Raw genomic sequence first — 21474 nt, forward strand, 5'->3', positions numbered from 1 at the left:
TCTACAGTTTTCTTTATTTGAGTTTATTGCATGTAACCAGTTCTGTTTCCATAAAAAAAAATTACACTGACCAGTGCACCTTAGATTTCTTTACACGTGCAGTGATTGGATGATACATCTCCGATTTGACAGGATCAAGTGCTGGCTGTGACATTTCAAGTCCCTCATCCTGAATAATTGATAGATATCTGCATGAAATCAACATCTTTAAAATGCAATCCAATATGTATTTATACCAAATTAAAAAAAAAATTATCCCATAGGTGTTTATGGTTTTATGCCTTGAAAAAACAACCTACCACCTGATAGAACTATATTTGTTTTCATTTTATTTAGGAGATAAAGGGTGATGCCCTCAGGTTGTAGTGCAACATGCATCTAAGGAAATCCAAAGTTATAAGTATTTTTTTTTATTCGAGGGGAAGGAGTCAAGCTCCGATTATATTAATAACGTCACCACGTCATAGCTAGCCATATCGTATGTTTTTAAACATATTTGATCAATAAAATGTCTCACCTTCTCATGAAAAAAGAAAACAAAAAAAAACGAAAAAAAAAAGACAAAAAAAAAAAGAAGGGCGATGGGGAAATTTACTTTATTTTCTGTAACTCGCACTCACACTCCCACTCAAGCATGAAAGCAGGCATAAATAATGTGAAATATAACAGTGCTTCGTTAGGGATGCTACGATCATTCTCAACAGTGACCTGATTATGCTTACCGTTCAGGATCAAAATTCTCAACTCCAAGTTCCTCATCCCAGAGAAAAATATGTTTATATTCAGTCACTATATATGGATGCATGAAACGTTTTGCGAACCACCTATATCATCAAACAGCATTTGTTTCATTATAAAACAAAATAGATTGTTCCCATGCAATAATTGCCAACTTATTCCTACCTTGCTCCATATCTAAGCAACTAAGTGAACCAATTAATGTACCATTTTGTTTGGTTCATCAGACACATGAATGGCAGGATCACTCCAATGTAAATCCCTCCACCTATCCACAGCACCATCATAATGGAAAAGCATTACCACAAAGTCACTTGAATAAAAACTACAATAAAAAAAAACAGATATTTAACACAAAGATGGAAATATAGTTCTCAAGTAGAAGGTCATAAACCAAGAAAGTCGAGGCAATTACCTTCCGAACAATTTTGTCCACTATTCCTTTCTGTTTTACTCCAACTGCAATGGCCAGCAAGCTCTTTGAAGGCGTTGAGTTTTTCTGTCACAAAAAATTGCAATTCAGAGGCAGTCAACCCCAGCATTCACAATACAAGAGAGCAATAGGGAACTTTATATACATGCAGCAATAGAGAACTTTTTATACATGCACAACATAATAAAGTCACCAAGAAATCTAAATGTGCAGTAAACTAAAAGATGTAAGCTTGCTCAACCATTATACAAGGTCTAAAAGAGTTTGGGCCGTAGCAATAAAACATATGTTCTAAATTGCAGTTGAACATCACAATTGCAGTTGCAAGTTAACCACTAGCATAATTTCCATGTTCCACATATTTGGGGCTAGAAAATGAATTGTGTTTCGTAATTTGCAATCAAGATGATTCCCAAAGGAAAACAACTATAGCTCAAGCAGAAATCTGAGGCTATTAAATTAGAGATGACAACAACTTCACAACATGAATCTGAATATATCCTACAGACACAATCAGTTGAAACAGAACGCAACAGTCCATTACATATGACAAGACCTTTAAATGTATATATTTAAGGACACAGCTGACCTGAAGCAATTGAGCTAGTAATTACATTCACCATCTTTAGTTTCCACCCATGTCCAGTTATCACTGCAATTTTGTATTCTGGTGGGCACTCGAAAGCAAAAAGATGATACTCATATTGATACTCAGATTAAGCAAACATGAAAATTAAATCAAGCAGATGAAAGCAAAGTTTCTTCTTTGAGGCCACTATATAATCGATACAGTTTTCTTTATTCAAGCACATTGCACGTAAAGTTTGAAACTTTACCTTAAAAACTGCTTAGCTATATATACTGGAATTCGGTGGAATCAATCACTGAGGAGCTAGACTGCCGCACAGACAAAACCCGAATCAGCTCAAATCAAGGAAACAGAAAACCAGTGAAAAATAACAATGTGCATCACATTCTTCATCAGATAAAACATGCTGTGATGTTTGAAAAGATAGCGACTGCCGAAGATCAAAGCAATTGACCTAGTACTTACATAGTTACATTCACCATCTTCAGTTTCCAGCCAGGTCCAGTAATCTTTCCAATTTAGTATTCGGGTGGCACTCGATAGCAAAAAGAAGAAAGAAAGAAACGAACATCAGATTGAAACTAAAAAGAAAGAAATACAGTTTTCTTTATTTGAGTATATTGCATGTAAACTGTAACTTTACCTGATAAACTGCTAAAAAATGAAAATCAAATCAGCAACCGATATACTAGAATCCATCATTGAGGTCCTAGACAACAGAACAGACAACGCAGAATCAGCTCAAATCAGCTAACGGGAACGGTTATCCTTCTTGAAATGATAAGCTCAATCTCAAACAGTATAAAAACCACACAAAAACGGAATGAAAAAATTTGAAAATACAAAAGCACTCAACTTATCTATTCGATCTGAGGAGAGGATTGGGAAACTTCCCAAATCTAGTCCCACGAATCCATCTTCGGGAAAATTTATATTGCACTCTTTGCATTCAAACACCAAATTTCATGCCACCAAAAAAAATTCAAATGAAAACACATTAAAAAATCAATGCAAACTACAAGGGTGAGTTGCTCTGTACCATAGTGGTTCCATTAACTTGGAGACGTTCAATTTGGTGCAAACATAAACCACCTATGAGCACTATACCTGATCATAAAAGTAGCCATAAAGACGTAGAATATTGGGATGGCGAAGATGACTTAGTATTTCAACTTCCCAGCGAAGCTGATGCTCAACCTGAGATTGTTGCAACTGGCTCTTGAAGAGGACTTTGAGTGCCATTATGTGATTGCTCTGTTTCAAGCATAGATACAAATCAAGAACTGTGCATACACACCACTAAAAGCAGGTAAACAGAGAGATAAAACACCACGATGATGCATAGCAAGCACTCATTTCCAACTTAAAATTGTAAAAGGACATCCCACATCATTTGATAATAAAGCACATTGTTGAATCAAGATCCTCCTTAGTTATAACTCCTTCCTATACATCTTTAGTCACAACTCTTGCACCCGCCAAGTCTGCCATCAAAGAAGCATTCAGGAACATCTAGTGATGATATCTGCAAATTCCGAAAGTGATTATGAGTTCTACTTTGAGCAAAAAACAGGCAAATTAGGGACATTAAGAATATCATCAATACATGGTTGATAGTGGGCATGTTAGATTAACACAGAAGATAGTCTCATACAACACGAAAACAAAAGCAATATATTAGGTCTTATCATGATCATATTAAAATACATGCATTGCTCTAGATACAGATGCAATGCAAAAGATCTAATAGTATGATTTGCAAAAAACACAGTTTAATAGATATCACTAAGTCTAATAGTATGTTTTCCAAGTAAAAAGCAATGGACACAGGGGATATCTATCTTAGCCTGAATTAGAGATTGGATACACTTTTGGGATATTTGAGAGGGAAGTGAAGGCTTTTAGAAGAGCACTAAGAGATAGTGTAGCACCTAAATGAATATGCTCCTTGAATGCAGAAGAAGTAGCACATACCAATGAACCTCAGTTCGTTCAAAATCTCAGGAAATCAACGGAAACAGAAGAACTAAGTTCTTGGTTTGCAAGCAGGAACTGAAGAAATAAAAGAAACCTACCATCAAACTCACAAACAAACAATGAATCTAATTCTCTAATCACAATAATGATCAGAGCATTCATAAAAAAAGCTACATTACTATGAAGCCTTTTACTATTCAAAGCCCAGATCTTAAAAAAGGACATGAAGAATAAGGTAGTGACAGGACAGCTAATTTTGGAGTACTATGAAGCCTAATTACATTTTTATAATACAAAGAACAAAAGTTACCTGGATTACTATTTGTTACATACAAATTAGAACTATAAAGAATAGTTTGATCTATGAAAAACAGAGAATATTATTATTAACAGATGATAAAGAACAAATAGCAAAATGAAAAATAAAATTTAAAAGAATAAACTGAGTAACATATGAAGATGCAAAAGAATAAAGAATGAGTTTATAAGAGAAAGAATGACAATATTGTATTCCAGTGCAACACTTTCTTGCAGTTCTCAAAATGCGCTCTCTTGGATTCTAAATCAGTTATACAATGTAGGACCTCACTCTCACCATCTGTTAAAAAAGAATAAGGAAAAAAAAAGGACTTTAAACAATAACAAAATAGAATTACTACAAAATCCACAGCAATTTATATAGATCCCCTGAAATCAATTAAGTAGAATACTCTACTCCAATTGCCACGCCAAAAAAATGAAACTGAAATGAAGTAGCTATTTTCATGTGTATATTAATTCCTCGTTTGACACTCCTCAATGTACATACCACACGTTACACAGCTCTTCAAATTCCATTTGCTCTAATCCCTGTCAGGCTACCTTCCCTAGAAAATTTGCAGTTCACCTAAACCGCATATGCCTATGGTAAACTGAACACCGGAGCATCACGTATGCCTATGCTAACCTAAACGACACCATATGCACAACTCTGTTAGCAGAGTCAACCATTTACATCGTAAAAGGTAAAAGAAAAATTTTCCCTTCTACCTTTTCACTCTCAAGCTCTTTCCTCAGTCTTCTCAACTCATCTTCAAGTCCTCACTCATTATGAAGAGTGGACCTTAGTTTATAAATTGTAAGTCTAAATGTATTTCAGTAAAAGCAAATTAAAATTCTATTGTAAAATTTGAATTGTAGTTGTTAGCTAATCAAATTAACAAAGCCAATAAATTGACAATAAATCTGAAGTTATTTAGTTAGAATCAATTTAAAACCTTAACATGATTGTCCAAAAAAAAATTAACAAAAAAGAGCTCCGTCCTGTCAAGGGATGCGTTAAAAACACATTAATCATTATAAATTGATATAATAATTCCCGTAGACACAATACCGATTGTCATCAAGTTTTATTTGAAAAAAAAAAAAAAGCATCAGAGAGCCTAACTTTTAGCAATTCAGTTCACAAAAAATAAAAATTACTATGATATGGATATTTTTCTGGTAAGCATCATGCATACAGCCTCATAAGTTTAAGACTTAAAAGTAAGATAGTGACTTCTAATGAGACCATGCCTCTGTTTTGACACCTGATAGGATTTTTAGGTTCTTTCCGCTATAAGTTTCAATTCAGTTTTGATTCCAACTGTACAATCAATACAATAAAACCCAAACTACTGCTAAATACCATTAATAAAACATCCCTTCAATAAGAGAAAAAGGGAAGAACCTAACTGATCAAAATCACAGCAACCATGACCACAACCTACAAAACCAGAAAAATATCCATAGCATCAAACACAGAGTCCAACCAGCCATTCAAATACTTGATGGAAACTATTCGAATACCCAAAAACAAAACCAACCAAAAACAAATACTTGAAAAGAAAAAACCAATGTCCAAGCTGCTTTGATTGTAACCAACTAATAAGCAATGCTTTGAATTTTGAATAAGTTCATTTGTCTAAAGCATGATTGACTAACCTGCAATTAAGTTCCTCTTGTCATCTGACCATTGACTCCAAATCTTTCTACTGCCTTTGGCGTTCATTGTAGTTATTTTGGGACAATGGCGAACTGGCAATGGGATGACCCTCTGGAAAAATGAGAACATCACCCTACTTGTTATACATCAGCATTCAGCAAAATTTCATGATCCTCCTACTTGTTCTCCTTGTTGCTATTATTATTCATCCTCACACATTTAGCTTGCTATATGTGTGGGCATGTCAGTATTGACATAGATCATTTTAGCCCCTACGAATTTGTCCACTTCTTTCTATTTACTCTATTAACTGAAGATGACCTATACGTATTTGAAATATTTGAATCACTGTTGTATTATTAAAAGGATTTTGAAATTAAAGATCAAAAAATTTGAAATTCGAGAGCATTAACCATACCTCCATTACTTTGAGAACTGATGAAATGGAAATCACCCAAAAGAAACCAGAACCAAGCATCAGCAGTAGACCATAGTGATTACTAAACTGAACCTGAAAAAAGACGACCAGCAGAAAACCCAGAATCAAAAGCAAATTCACCAGTAAAAAAAGATAACCCAAAACCAAAACTGAAATCAAACAAAGAATCTATGCCAATCGACCGGACAAGAACAACAGAAAAAGCATTACACTTTAATAAGAGGATGGTGAAAAACAGGAAAGGAGAACAAAGCAATTGAGCTTGTAACTACATTCACCATCTTTAGTTTCCAGCCAGGTCCGGTTATCTCTGCAATTTTGTATTCTGGTGACACTCGAAAGAAAAAAGAAGAAAGACAGAAAGAAAAATCATATTGATACTCAGATTAAGCATGAAAATTAAATCAAGCAGATGAAAGTAAAGTTTTCTTTCTTTGAAGCCACTATATAATCGATACAGTTTTCTTTATTTGAGTACATTGCATGTAAAGTTTGTAACTTTACCTGAAAAACTGCTTAAAAACGAAACTCAAATCAGCAAGCTACATATTGGAATTCGGTGCAATCGATCATTGAGGTGCTAGACTGCAGCACAGACAAAACCCGAATCAGCTCAAATCAAGGAAACAGAAAACTCAGTCAAAAATAACAACGTGCATGACATTCTTCATCAGATAAAACATGCTGTTATGTTTGAAAAGATAGTGACCGCCGAAGATCAAAGCAATAGAGCTAGTACTTACATTCACCATCTTTAGTTTCCAACCAGGTCGAGTTATCACTCCAATTTAGTATTCGGGTGGCACACTCGATAGCAAAAAGAAGAAACAAAGAAAGAAACGAAAATCAGATTGAAACTCAAAGAAAGAAATACAGTTTTCTTTATTTGAGTATATAGCATGTAAACGGTAACTTTACCTGATAAACTGCTAAAAAATGAAAATCAAATCAGCAAGCTATATACTAGAATTCGGTGCAATTGATCATCGAGGTCCTATACTGCAGAACAGAAAAACGCCGAATCAGCTCAAATCAAGTAATGGGAACGGTTATCCTTCTTGAAATGATAAGCTCAATCTCAAACAGTATAAAAACCACACAAAAACGGAATGAAAAAATTTTGAAAATTCAAAAGCACTAAACTTATCTATTTGATCTGAGCAGAGGATTGGGAACTTCCCAAATCCATAGTCCCACAAATCCATCTTGGGGAAAATTTATATTGCATTCCTTGGATTCAAACACCAAATTTATGCCACAAAAAAAATTCAAATGAAAACACAATAAAAACTCAGATGCAAACGCAAAAGCCAATAAAGTCGAGCATAACAACATCCCGCCCAAAATCAACCAAACTCGACCAGGCACATGTTAACAAATCCTCCATAGATTTTCACTCAGATATCTCATCCGCTCTGCACCGAAAATGAACAAAAAAAAAATGGATAGAACCAAAAGAAACGGATAAGAAATAATGAGACATTAGAGCTGCTCAAAATATGGACAAATAAGAACAAAATGGTCTTCAATGGTGGGATATATATATATATATTATTTTTTTTTTAACCAAGATCAAAGGCCAAAGCGGCTTGAACTCTATTTGAATCACATAACACAGTTATGGGAACAAATTAAACCCTGGACAAAGAGCAATATGACAGCTCAGAACTATTGAACATGAAAAACAATCTTGAATTTGCTCCTTGTGATAATACACAGTTCACTTTTAGCTTTACCTGAAATGCAGGTGGCTGGGGTACTTCTTGACATTGCAGGTAATGATGGTGCTTCAAGAATCTGTAACGAAAGTCCAGTGAATCAACAGATATAGATCGTGAATGAAAGTTGAGATCAAGCCATAACTTGAATATTACAAAAGTACCTTTTTGTTTACTGGACGAGCCTTAAACTTTGGAATTTTGGCCGTCATCTCTTCTTCCAGCTCAGCAGTACTCTTCACTCTGAGTGCACACGCTGTGACGTCTCAAATTCTGGCTCCTTTGGTCTTGTTAAGGTGAGTTTAGGCTTCATCTGAATAATAGAAACAACATCAACCTCTATAGACAAAAAAAAAAAAATTTATTAAACCTGACCAACTAAATATATATAGAAGTGTAAAGAAGTGAAAGAACTTTAAGCAGGGTGAAGCTCCTTTACGTGTGAAAGAGAACCATTAGCATGCGGCAGCGACAAGTCTCTGGTACTTGATTGGAACCTGTTCATCATTTCTGCCATTGAAACAAATGGTGCTGCAGGTTCCCGAAAATAAATCTGTAGATTGGGAAAGGATCAACTACTCAATTCTGATATTGCATAACAACATGGAGAGCAAAAGCGGGATGAAAAGCACAAACCGTCCTGTCCTCTTTTTTAGTTTTAATAGCAGTTGAAAAATGTGTGGCACTGGTATGACCCAGTTTTGACTTGTGGAGCAATGTTTGGGGTTTGGGATTAAGAATCTGCATTTTAAGGGCACACAAGGAAAAACAGTCGTGGGAAATGTCTAGAAATAATCTTCACCAAACGACAACAAAGAGGCTTCTAGATGTGAGTCAACACAAATTCCAGAACTAAAAGTAACCTGTCTAGATCTTCCAGCAGCCAACTTCTACCGCTTAATTGCCTGATTCTCCTGAGCTAACATGGATGTGCCAGTTGCATTTTTCACGTTCTCTTCTCTGTAAGTTTGAGTCAAGTATACAATTAGGACATAGCACTGGCATATAATGAATTCAAAGCACACCAGATAAAGTGAAGCATGTCAACCTTTTCATAGTATACGGTTTAATATGTGAAGAGTGCAAGTGACTTTTTCCCCTTAGCCCTTATGGGTTTCTGACCATACTTGATATCTTTTTAGCTGTCTGGTGGTTTTTGGAATCACTTAGAAGATCTCCCTTCTTGGACTAATTCATGGGTGGCTTTGGAGTACTAGCTATGGAATTACTATTCTCCTTCTCATTAGTTATATCAGTTCACTGCAGAGAAGAAACACAATGAGAAACCTTGGAGCTAGAAAGAGACCTAAGAGAGCATTAGATCAGCAGTAAGAGGAAAACTAACCTTCCATCATCTTTCATGCATTTGTCCTCTACTTTATCAGCAGAAATCTGAAAGCAATACATTAGTGATAAGGGGCCACATGTAATCATGAAAATGTGATTTTCAGAGAGTAAAGTCAAATTACCGTAGTGGCTTGTCTTGCACTGTTTTCATCTTTAGCCTCCCTGGGAATTGTTTCTTCCTTCAACTCAGGAGTGATCTTCAAGTCAGTCTTAGTTTCATCAGCAGCTTTTAAATCAGAGGATGATTCAAGGTTCTGCAAAAGTTAAGCCATCTGAAACAATACGCTAAAAGGTTCTCAAATTTCAAGGAGATAAAAGAAAAAATTGTACAAGATCACACCACCTTCTGCATATGTTCTGCTTCAGTAAAGTCGCACATGCTCTCTACTGTAAAGGATCTACCATTCTTGATTCTAGGCATTAAAGCTGCACAAACAAATGTGTCCAGAAAATAGTCAAAACGTTTTCATATCCAAAGAACACAAGAAATCACTTTTTGGGATCATTTCAAGTCTTGATGCCCAGTTTTTTCAACAAGCATAACCAGCAAAACCAGTCCTCACTCTTCATTCAACAAAATAAACCATTAAGTTCATACCAGTACAATGTATAATCCAAAGGAAACTTAGTTGAAATGGACATTAATCAAATCACTAGTTTAGTATGGAGATTGGTTTCAAACTTCAGCAGAGAGTGGTAAGGCCTATATCTTAAAGCAATTCTGTTATCCTAAGAAACGCAAGGTTGAACATGTTACTTTTCCTTCGTACATAACTAGTTACTAAAAGAAGTGGAAATGAATACTTATGTAACTATCACATGTCCACTAGTGTTGGAGTGAATCCATAAGGAAAGAAGCTCAAGTTCAAAACATGAGAGAATTATCACATGTCGAGCAACCAAACTTTACCAAAGTACTTTTGTGAGGAAGAAATACTTGCGTTCAAGAACTTAAGGTCATCCATCTAGAGTAGATGCTACAATATAATCTTATGTCAAAATTCCAACTGTTACAATATAATCGATACAGTTTTCTTTATTTGAGTACATTCCATGTAAAGTTTGTAACTTTACCTGAAAAACTGCATAAAAATGAAACTCAAATCAGCAAGCTATATACTGGAATTCGGTGCAATCGATCATTGAGGTGCTAGACTGCAGAACAGACAGACAAACGCCGAATCAGCTCAAATCAGGTAATGGGAACGGTTATCCCTCTTGAAATGATAAGCTCAATCTCAAACGGAATGAAAAAATTTGAAAATTCAAAAGCACTCAACTTATCTATTCGATCCGAGCAGAGGAAGATTGGTAACTTCCCAAATCCATAGTCCCACGAATCCATCTTGGGAAAAATTTATATTGCACTCTTTGCATTCAAACACCAAATTTCATGCCACCAAAAAAAATTCAAATGAAAACACAACAAAAATTCAATTGCAAACGCAAAAGCCAATAAAGTAAAGCATAACAACATCAAGCATATACCTGAGAAACTAACAAATTGGATCCTGCCCAAAATCAACCAAACTCGACCAGGTACATGTTAACAAATCCTCCATAGATTTTCACTTAAAGATATCTCATCAGCTCTCCATCGAAAATGGGAATAAAAATATAAAGATAGAACCAAAAGAAAGGACAAGAAATACTAAGACAGTAAAGCTGCTCAAAATATGGACAAATAGGAACAAAATGGTCTTCAAAGGTGGGATATTTTTTTTTTACCAAGATCAAAGGCCAAAGCGGCTTAAACTCTATTTGAATCACATAACACGGTTATGGGAACAAATTAAACCCTGGACAAAGAGCAACATTAGAATCTCGAAACAGATCCAAAAATAAAAGGCATACAAAACATGCACAAACCCAAATACTATTCTCTCTTTCACTTTAACAATTCGCATTCTTATTTTGCTCATCGATCTCAATGGCCCCAACACCTTCCTCTTCATGTATAGATTCATGTCGATATAAAATCCCAAACCAAGCCTGAATCTGAAACCACATAAAAACCCAACTAGTCAAAAACAAAATGATAGAGGAATCTAGGCTATTTAATGAGAATAACAAAAAGTTAAGCACACCAAAATTTAACTAGTGATAGCGTGGAATTTAGAAAGAAATTAAGTCACAGTCAAATAAGAACATTTGGGCCGAAATACTTTGATTGTTCCTGCAATTGGAGTCGAATTACCCAGACCGCTATGCCAATCGACCGGACAAGAATAACAGAAAAAGCGTTACACTTTAATAAGAGGATGGTGAAAAACAGGAAAGGAGATCAAAGCAATTGAACTAGTAATTACATTCACCATCTTTAGTTTCCAGCCGGGTCCAGTTATCTCTGCAAATTTGTATTTTGGTGGCACTCGAACACAAAAACAAGAAACCAAGAAAGAAAAATCATATTAATACTCAGATTAAGCAAACATGAAAATTAAATCCAGCAGATGAAAGCAAACTTTTCTTTCTTTGAAGCCACTATATAATCGATACAATTTTTTTTATTTGAGTACATTCCATGTAAAGTTACTTTACCTGAAAAACAGCTTAAAAATGAAACTTATACCGGAATTCGGTGCAATCGATCATTGAGGTGCTAGATTACAGAACAGACAAACGCAGAATCAGCTCAAATCAGGTAATGGGAACGGTTATCCTTCTTGAAATGATAAGCTCAATCTCAAACAGTAAAAACCACACAAAAATGGAATGAAAAGTGGAAACTGTAAAGTACTCACCAGAGCTTGCAGCAGTTGTTGCTGGGATATCAATAACTAACCTGGAAAATATGCATAAATGATTTTCAATGGGAACTGTGGCCAAATGCATAAAATATTTGAGCACAAACTATCTCATCAGCATTTCATGTCATCTGACCATCAATGTAGACCATTAAAAAAATGAGGTCTAAATAGGGTCGAAAACAAAACATACCGGATAATAAAATGAGTGATAATTAAGAGAAAGGTTTACTTACTTGTTGTCTAAAAATTGGCCCATCTGAGTCTCCCAGCTCCCACACTTAAGCAATGGCACTCCTCTATATTTTGAGCCGCCTCTAGGGAACCGGTACTTTGTGGGCAAAGTACATGCACACATTACTCCTTTGTTAAATTGCTCATCCGTTCAGCAACATATTACAAAAGAAAATAATCAATCTTCCCCGTATCCACAAAATGACAAAATAAATAAATAAATAAATAAATAATTGAATAGCTGTTGAAGATAAGTTATAAAACTGTTCATGATAAGTTATAAAACTTCATTACCAATATGACGGAAAACAAAAACATGAATTTTCAAAACCTCGATTCAAGGCTATACTACCAAAGGCGCATGTGTCACTATCAGAAACACGCAAAAAACCCTCATTTTGTAAACGAAACCTGCATGGAAAAAGCTTGTGCAAGTTCAAGTTGTGGTATATCTAGTATTTGTGTCAGTTTATTAAACTTGACCATTACACCAAATGTATCTCTTATTTTTAAACGAAGAGCTTGTGTGTTGGGCCAACACATTGTTATTAAAAGTATCTCTATTACACTTGACATTTACACCAAATGTATCTCTATTAAACTTGACCATTACACCAGATGTATCCCCAATTTAACAAATGTATCTCTTATTTGCACAACACAGTTCAAGAGATTGACAAATTGACCAATGCATTGTTTGATTTGGTAAAAGAATAAGTACACCAGATTTGACAAAATATAATTTCAACTCAGAAAGAAAGAAATATAGTTTTCTTTATTTGAGTATATTGCATGTAAACTGTAACTTTACCTGATAAACTGCTAAAAAATGAAAATCAAATCAGTAAGCTATATATTGGAATTCGGTGCAATCGATCATTGAGGTCCAAGCTGCAAAACAAACAAACGCCGAATCAGCTCAAATCAGGTAATGGGAACAGTTAACCTTCTTGAAATGATAAGCTCAATCTCAAACAGTATAAAAACCACACAAAAACGGAATGAAAAAATTTGAAAATTCAAAAGCACTCAACTTATCTATTCCATCTGAGCACAGGATTAGGAACTTCCCAAATCTATAGTCCCACAAATCCATCTTGGGGAAAATTTATATTGCACTCTTTGCATTCAAACACCAAATATCATGCCACCAAAAAAAATTCAAATGAAAACACAACAAAAATTCAAATGCAAACGCAAAAGCCAATAAAGTCGAGCATAACAACATCAAGAATATACCTGAGAAACTAACAAATTGGATCCCGCCCAAAATCAACCAAACTCAACCAGGCACATGTTAACAAATCCTCCATAGATTTTCACTCAAAGATATCTCATCAGCTCTGCACCGAAAATGGATAAAAAAAATATGGATAGAACCAAAAAAAAAAGGATAAGAAATAAAATGTCCACATTAAAGCTGCTCAAAATATGGACAAATAAGAACAAAATGGTCTTCAAGGGTGGGATTTTTTTTTTTTTACCAAGATCAAAGGCCAAAGCAGCTTGAACTCTATCTGAATCACATAACACGGTTATGGGAACAAATTAAACCCTGGACAAAGAGCAATATTAGAATCTCGAAACATATCCAAAATTAAAAAGCATACAAAACATGCACAAACCCAAATACTATTCTCTCTTTCACTTTAAGAGTTCGCATTCTTATTTTGCTCATTGATCTCAATGGCCCCAACACCTTCCTCTTCATGTATAGACTATAAAATCCCAAACCAAGCCTAAATCTAAAACCACATAAAAACCAAAATGTGCAACAAGTCAAAAACAAAAAAATAGAGGAATCTAGGCTATTTAACGAGAATAACAAAAAGTTAAGCAAACCAAAATTTTATTAGTGATAGCCTGAAATTTAGAAAGAAATTAAGTCACAGTCAAATAAGAACCTTTGGGCCGAAATACTCTGATTGTTCCTGCAATTGGAGTCGAATTACCCAGAATGCTATGCCAATCCACCAGACAAGAACAACAGAAAAAGCATTACACTTTAATAAGAGGATGGTGAAAAACATGAAAGGAGATCAAAGATATTGAACTAGTAATCACATTAGCCATCTTTAGTTTCCAGGTCTAATTATCTCTCCAATTTTGTATTCTGGTGGCACTCCATAGCAAAAAGAAGAAAGAAAGAAAAATCAGATTCAAACTTAGACTAAGCAAACATGAAAATTAAATCAAGCAGATGAAAGCAAAGTTTTCCTTTTTGAAGCCACTATACAATCGATACAATTTTCTTTATTTGGGTATATTGCAGGTAAAGACTGTAACTTGACCTGAAAAACTGCTTAAAAATGAAACTCGCTATATACTGGAATTCGGTGCAATCAATAAGCCTTGGGAATGTGCTTTATGTTGAATGCTCTTGATAATTATTATTATTACGCAGAACCACACATTATATTTAAGTGCGCATGTAAAATAAGCAAAATGCAGAGGACTAATGTGGGTTAAACAGTAATACCTTAACCATGAGAACACAGGGCATAATAGGCCTCTCTAGGAAATGGCCAGGGAAAACATTCTCATTGATCGTCACATCTTAATAGCACCTGATTTTTCTGTTTTATTTAAAGAAACAGAGAGAACTTAGGCGTACAAACATCAAAAGTGTCAGTAACGTGTTTTGAGAATTTTGCCTTACCCTCAAGAAGCAGCCTCCTGTCCATTGATTCCATCTCTCTTCTTCCTTCCTACCCCAGTTGTCTGCGATCAAATTCAGAAATCATACCTCAAATCCAAAATTTAAATTCGTAAAAGTATATCAAGTACCGCAAGTACTGCACATAAAGATTTGGAATGAACGAAAATAACTTTTGAGAAGTAAAATAAAAAATATTGAAGATGGTATAAATTCTACTTCAATTGAGCTTCATCAAGAGTGACATTAAAAGCTACAGACTCAATTCAATGAGTGCTTACCAATGCCGATGAGCAAAGCAGAGAACCACTTCCCACAGCCACATAATATCCAACATAAGAGTTTTTAAACATCACAATGCAATAACAGTAAGTGGCAGTAGTAGCAATGACTTTTAAATATCAGGTTTTCACACAGGAATTTTGATACAACTCCATGATCTCAAAACATACCCAAATTTAGATAATACTTGATCCTATAGATGAAGAATGACACCCTCTATTAAAAAAAAAGTGAGATTTATACCCAATTTGGACTTTTGTAGAGTGGTTTGATCAATAGAGACAAAAGCGGCAAACCCTCCAATCTCAGGTCTCTTTGCATTCTGGACAAGGAATACGTCCAAAATGCAAAGAGACTTGAGATTGTACCATGGCAGTAATTGACCAAAGATAAAAGCACCACTGGTCAATTCAAAGAACAAAGATCAACGAACAACACTCCAACATGAAAACAATAATACAGGAATAGATAAAACACACTCAGAACACAATAAACTCCTTCCTTGAAACGTAATGGTTCAGCACAACAGGAGAGTTAATTAGGTATAAATCGTACTGCATCCTGCACAACAGAAATCTGATCAGACAGGATACTGAAACTATAATAGGAACAGTGAGTTACAATAAACACAACAGCTACATACTGATCAATAACATCAATTGGTGGAGGATAATTTTTCAGACTTTTACTCGTTTTTTTTTTCCATCGTCAGCAATTACATGTCCATTGCAAATGAGATTCTGAAAGGCAGGTTTCCCAATAACTCCACAAGAGCGTAGAACCTGCATAATCGGAAGGAAACAATGAGGCCTAGCTTAGACATTGGAAACTAGTGCTCAAGTCAGGATAAAAGCTGACACAAAGAAATCTAATCCTACAATAGGCAGCCGACAGTCATTAAATTAATTAAAAAAGAAAGAAAGAAAGAAAACCCTCACCGCCCCTCAAGTCTCATATACCGAACTTGAAATTTATACATTAGAGTTTGCAGGAATAGAAATAAGTAGCATCATCCTAACTTGATCTCTCAGACCAAAAAACTGTAGGTGAGCAGAAAAGTATCCCAACTAAAGAGTATTAGCATATAAATAGTTTCTTTAAAAAAAAATTGTTGAAATTTAACTGTCCCAAACAAATCACTAAACCCTATATGACACCATGAAAGCTACATCTAATTGAATTAGGGACCCGCAAATAGAAAAGTAACTTTATACTACACCTGCCTCCCAGTAAACAGATTAGAAGAGCAATGTCACTTTTCTTGTCAATCGCCTTGCTTACCACACACTGTTTCCAAATGTTTACCTTTCACATATGCACCTGCTTCCGAAGAAATAGTATCTCTCGACAGTTCCATCACCATCAGGGTCAATGGCTTAGCACCAAATATATACAAACATGCACCAGACTAATTGACCTGTAACTAGAATAATTTCAAACTTCTGATGAATTTGCCGTTTTGTTTTCAAACTTCTGATGTAATTAGAATAATTAGAATAATTTCAAACATCACATGTTCGGCCGTTTAACCTCTTGTGATTGCACCTCACATAGATATTTGTCAAGTTGTCAAGAAATTTCAAAAGATATGGAACCACCTCTAAAGTACTTTACATATATTGCATACAAGAATTAGAATCAGAAGTGGATTGTTTCTGGAACTCAAATATAATGCAAAACTAACAAGCTTTAACAAGAGAACATATAAACCACACAACCAAACTGCTTTTGGAAACCTCAAAAGCCAGTTCCAAAAAGAAATCTCAAATAGAATGCGAATGAACTAGACTAAGAACTGGACTAAAAGAAATCTCAATTTTAATGACATTAAGTAAATAAGTCATTAAGTAATTTTGACAAACAAAAAGAAACAAAAGATTTAAATGACATTATATTTGAATTTATGAAATTCCAGGGAATCCTCATCTAAGTATTAATTACTGATTAATTTTAAATAAGCTCCCTCATACAGCTTAAATATCCATCAAAACCCAACCCCGACTCTAAAATAACTTCTAGTTAGGTACAAAAAATTTCCGGCACCAGTTATATAGCCTTGTTTCATTGCACTCAAAAACTATTAAGGATGTAGAAAAATGGAAACATAGACTCGTTAAAAACAAAACATTGCTTCACTCATAGCAGCCTGTGTATTAGTAAATGCATATACATTAGGAATTCATATGTTCTGCATTAGAATGTAAGAGATTTTTTTTTTTTATTCGAAATCCCCTGTTCCCATAAATATGAAGCTACCTTTGATCTAAGGTTCTGCTAAATACAGATTCTTGTAAAAATTAAAGATTCAAAGATAACAAATGTAACTGAACAACAGGTCATACAGGATTATAATGGGTAATTCCACAACTGAGATTCCAACAACACACGATCAATGAATAACACCAATCAAAATTCAAGGTCTGCAATTCAATAACCACCTATAAATCACTGACAGTAAAAATTAATAAAACAAATCAACGAAAGCACAAAAAAAGGATGTGGAATCCACACACCCCAAATTATAATCCACACACCCACTTTCCATTTTCAGTAATCATTTTCATACGAAGACAAAATTTAAATTACTAAGGACAAAATTTAAGGTACTAAAAACAGAAAGTGAGTGTGTGGATTACAATTTAGGTTGTGTGGATTTCACTACCCCACAAAAAATTGAAATCCCTAACAGATAAGAAAGACCAATACCCACAATTTTCGTTTTACAGACTTTGGATAAGCCAACAGTTCGCATCCTTATTTTGCTGATCAATCTCATGTAGAGTGAGATTCATGTCGATCTAAAATTCCAAACCAAGCTTGAATCTAGAATCACATAAAAACCAAAATGTGCAACTAATCAAAAACAAAATTATTGAGGAATCTAGGCTAATTAATGAGAATAACAAAAAGTTAAGCACACCAAAACTAATTAGTGATAGCATGAAATTTAGAAAAATATTGTAAACCAAAAAAAAAATTAGAAAGAAATTAAGTCACAGTTAATGTACTGCAACAACATTGGATACATAGTTAAACATTAAGAATTTATGATCCATTAGAAATGCATACGAGTTGCAGATTATGAATCCCTTAAGGCAAGACTGGTTTTTATTTAAAAGTATGAAAAAGGCTAGCCTAGTGATAGCTTGGTTCTATAGGGTTACATCATCAATTGAGGACCGCGGCTAGATGGACTAGTGATATGATCTATATTGCGCCGGTGAAGATCAAAAACCTGACTCAACAGAAAATATTCAACTCATATGCAGTAACAGAAAATATCAAGAGAAAACTACAATCTTTTTCCTTTTGTTATATAGGCCCCCTACATAAGATGGATATAGTTCTACAGATACAGGACCAATAACTACTATATGAATAAGGTAAGATTAATTAGCTTCCCATCACCTTCCTTCCTTCTCCTGCCTTTGATGAACCCAAATATAAGAATATTAAACTTCTGCATTACCGAAACCCCAAATCAGTCTCCATCATTCAGTCACATAACACAGAAAAGACAAAAAGAAGAAAAATGAAGCATTCCCGGAAGCAGCACAACTCACCCGATCTTTCAGATGATCAAGAGACTTGAGTGAGGTATCTGAGGCTTAGTGAGGCTTCCGAGCTGATGAAACCCTACCGAATAGGGTCAACAACAAATCATACCGAATAAAAAAAAAGTGTGATAATTAAGAATAAGGTTTACTTACTTTTGCCTAAAAATTGGTCCATCCGAGCCTCATTCTCCCACACTTATGCAAAGTCGCTATATTTTGAGCTACCTCTAGGGAACCCGTCACTTTGTCCAGGAATCCACACATTCCTCCTTTGTTAAATTGCTCATCTGTTCAGCAACATATTACAAAAGAATATAATCGATCTTCACCATATCCTCAAAATCCCAAAAACAGAAAAACAAAAAAAAGAATAGCTGGTTTTACTGTTGAAGACAAGTTAAAAACTGTTCAAAACTAGGATGCATGCCCGCACGTTGCAGCGGTTGTGTAATAGATATGTGCCTGTTTTTAAAGTAAACTTCCTAATAATATCACTATATATTGATCATTTCATTGTTATACTACACAACTAAAAGAAACCCCCAATTTCGTATTATAGAACTGGATTCACACCTCTTCTCTTCCCGCCCGCTGCTGCGGTCTTTTATTTCGAACTAATGACTTTACATAAGTTCCTTGCTGTTTCAAATGTTAGATAGTTTTTTGTCAGTGTTGATCTGGATGCTGTTGGCTGGCACTGAGAAACTGGGTAGATTAAACAATATTAGCTGTGTTTAAAGAAAACAGTAATGTATCATTAAACAATGAAATTCAAAGGATGGCAATATTTAGAACAGTGACATGAAATTTAAGAATTAATTAATGGCAAATAAAAGAGGGATGCTGATATTGCAAAAAGTTTAAGATACATAGTTGGGGATACAAAGATGCTATGCGCCATGGAATTGGTGAAGATATGGTTTAAAGTTCCCTACTGATTTAGAGTTACTTTGATAACCACCAAGTTCCAACTACTATTTGCAGCTCTTGCTTATACATATGAGCAGAGACATGCATGCATATATAACAGTAAATCACAATTCTCTTACAAATTCATAATAAGATGAAATATAACAACTGCAATACAAAATCAGATTAACCAAGTATATTCATAGCTCTTCATTAATGTAAAGTATTAAAAGGTAATTAGATGTTGAGTTCATAACTAAGCCAGATGTGCAATAGAGTTAAACATAAGCATGTGTAGTGGATCTAGTATTTATGACCATTCTATTAATGACATGTTCGTTTGGGACAGATGAGAATCAATTGATGAATTTAAACATGAAGCGTCAGGTGAACTTACTCTGTAAATAACTTATCAATCTGCTCCTTCAGGGTCTCAAGATATTTCTCCAAGATCTCCATCTCTCTCACCTTCCTTCTTTCTTGTCATGTTAACAAATGACATAAAGTCAGAAGTGTACGATAGAGATATTATAATCAAGAACAACAAATGAACACTGTAAATAAAGAAATTTTTATTGAAGCAGCATACAACAAACATCAATCCTCCTAAAACTCTGTTTCCATTCTAGTACTTACATTCACCATCTTTAGTTTCCAGCCAGGTCCAGTTATCTCTCCAATTTTGTATTCTGGTGGCACTCCATAGCAAAAAAAAAAGAAAGAAAAATCATATTGAAACTCAGATTAAGCAAACATGAAAATTAAATCAAGCAGATGAAAGCAAAGTTGAAAATGAAATTAGATTGGAGAAAATGAAACTCAAATCGGCAAGCTATACACTGGAATTCGGTGCAATCAATAAGCCTTAGCAATGTGCTTTATGTTGAATGCTCTTGATAATTATTATTATTATGCAGAACCACACATTATATTTATGTGGACATGTAAAATAAGCAAAATGCACAGGACTAATGTGGGTTAAACAGTAATACCTCAACCATGAGAACACTGGGCAAGGGAAAACGTTCTCATTTATCGTCACATCTTAATAGCAACAGTTGAAACACTTGGTTGTACTCGATCTCTCTATCCACCAAAAGAAATAGAAACCTGCAAAACACCCAAAAGCCAAAAGCCTAAAAGATCAAAACTTTATAAACAATCACTAAAACCATCCAATACGCACCAACCAAAAACAGATCAAAAACCAAGACCACTCACCTGTGAGGCAAGATTTCACATATTTGATTGATACCAATCAATGTTGAAAAAGATGGGAATTCTGAAATAAGATACTGATCAAAATAGCCTCATTGAATGATTTGCTAAAACAGATAAAAGCAACGAAATTGAAGTCAAAATTGAAGAATGTGCTTACTCAATTCAATTAGGGAGTCTTTGGGTTTGGCCATTTGGGGGCATCTTCTTGAGACCAACAACACACATGAGATTAGATTGGAGAAGAAATACAACACTACAGAGTCAACACTACAAATTCGACTTTCCCACCGATTCCAAAGCATTTCTTCTGGCCTCTTGATCTATGCTATTACCAATTGCAGCTGTACATATCTCAGAAAGTAACGAATCCCAATCAGAATAGTATTGTATCAATTTTTTCTGTTTTATTTAAAGAAACAGAGAGAACTTAGGCGTACAAACATCAAAAGTGTCAGTAACGTTGTTTTGAGAATTTTGCCTTACCCTCAAGAAGCAGCCTCCAGTCCATTGATTCCATCTCTCTTCTTCCTTCCTACCCCAGTCGTCCGCGATCAAATTCAGAAATCATACCTCAAATCCAAAATTTAAATTCGTAAAAGTATATCAAGTACTGCGCATAAAGATTTGGAATGAACCACAATAACTTTTGAGAAGTAAAATAATA

At 34.7% G+C, this 21474-nt stretch overlaps 1 pseudogene; it reads right to left on the reverse strand.

Annotated features, from left to right (window-relative positions):
* LOC101304486 overlaps positions 1-3002 on the reverse strand; it is a 22533-nt pseudogene extending 19531 nt beyond the window's left edge.
* Between the last annotated feature and the right edge of the window lie 18472 nt (positions 3003-21474).

The sequence above is a fragment of the Fragaria vesca genome, linkage group LG5, assembly GCF_000184155.1.
Source record: "Fragaria vesca subsp. vesca linkage group LG5, FraVesHawaii_1.0, whole genome shotgun sequence".
Classification (NCBI taxonomy): domain Eukaryota; kingdom Viridiplantae; phylum Streptophyta; class Magnoliopsida; order Rosales; family Rosaceae; genus Fragaria; species Fragaria vesca.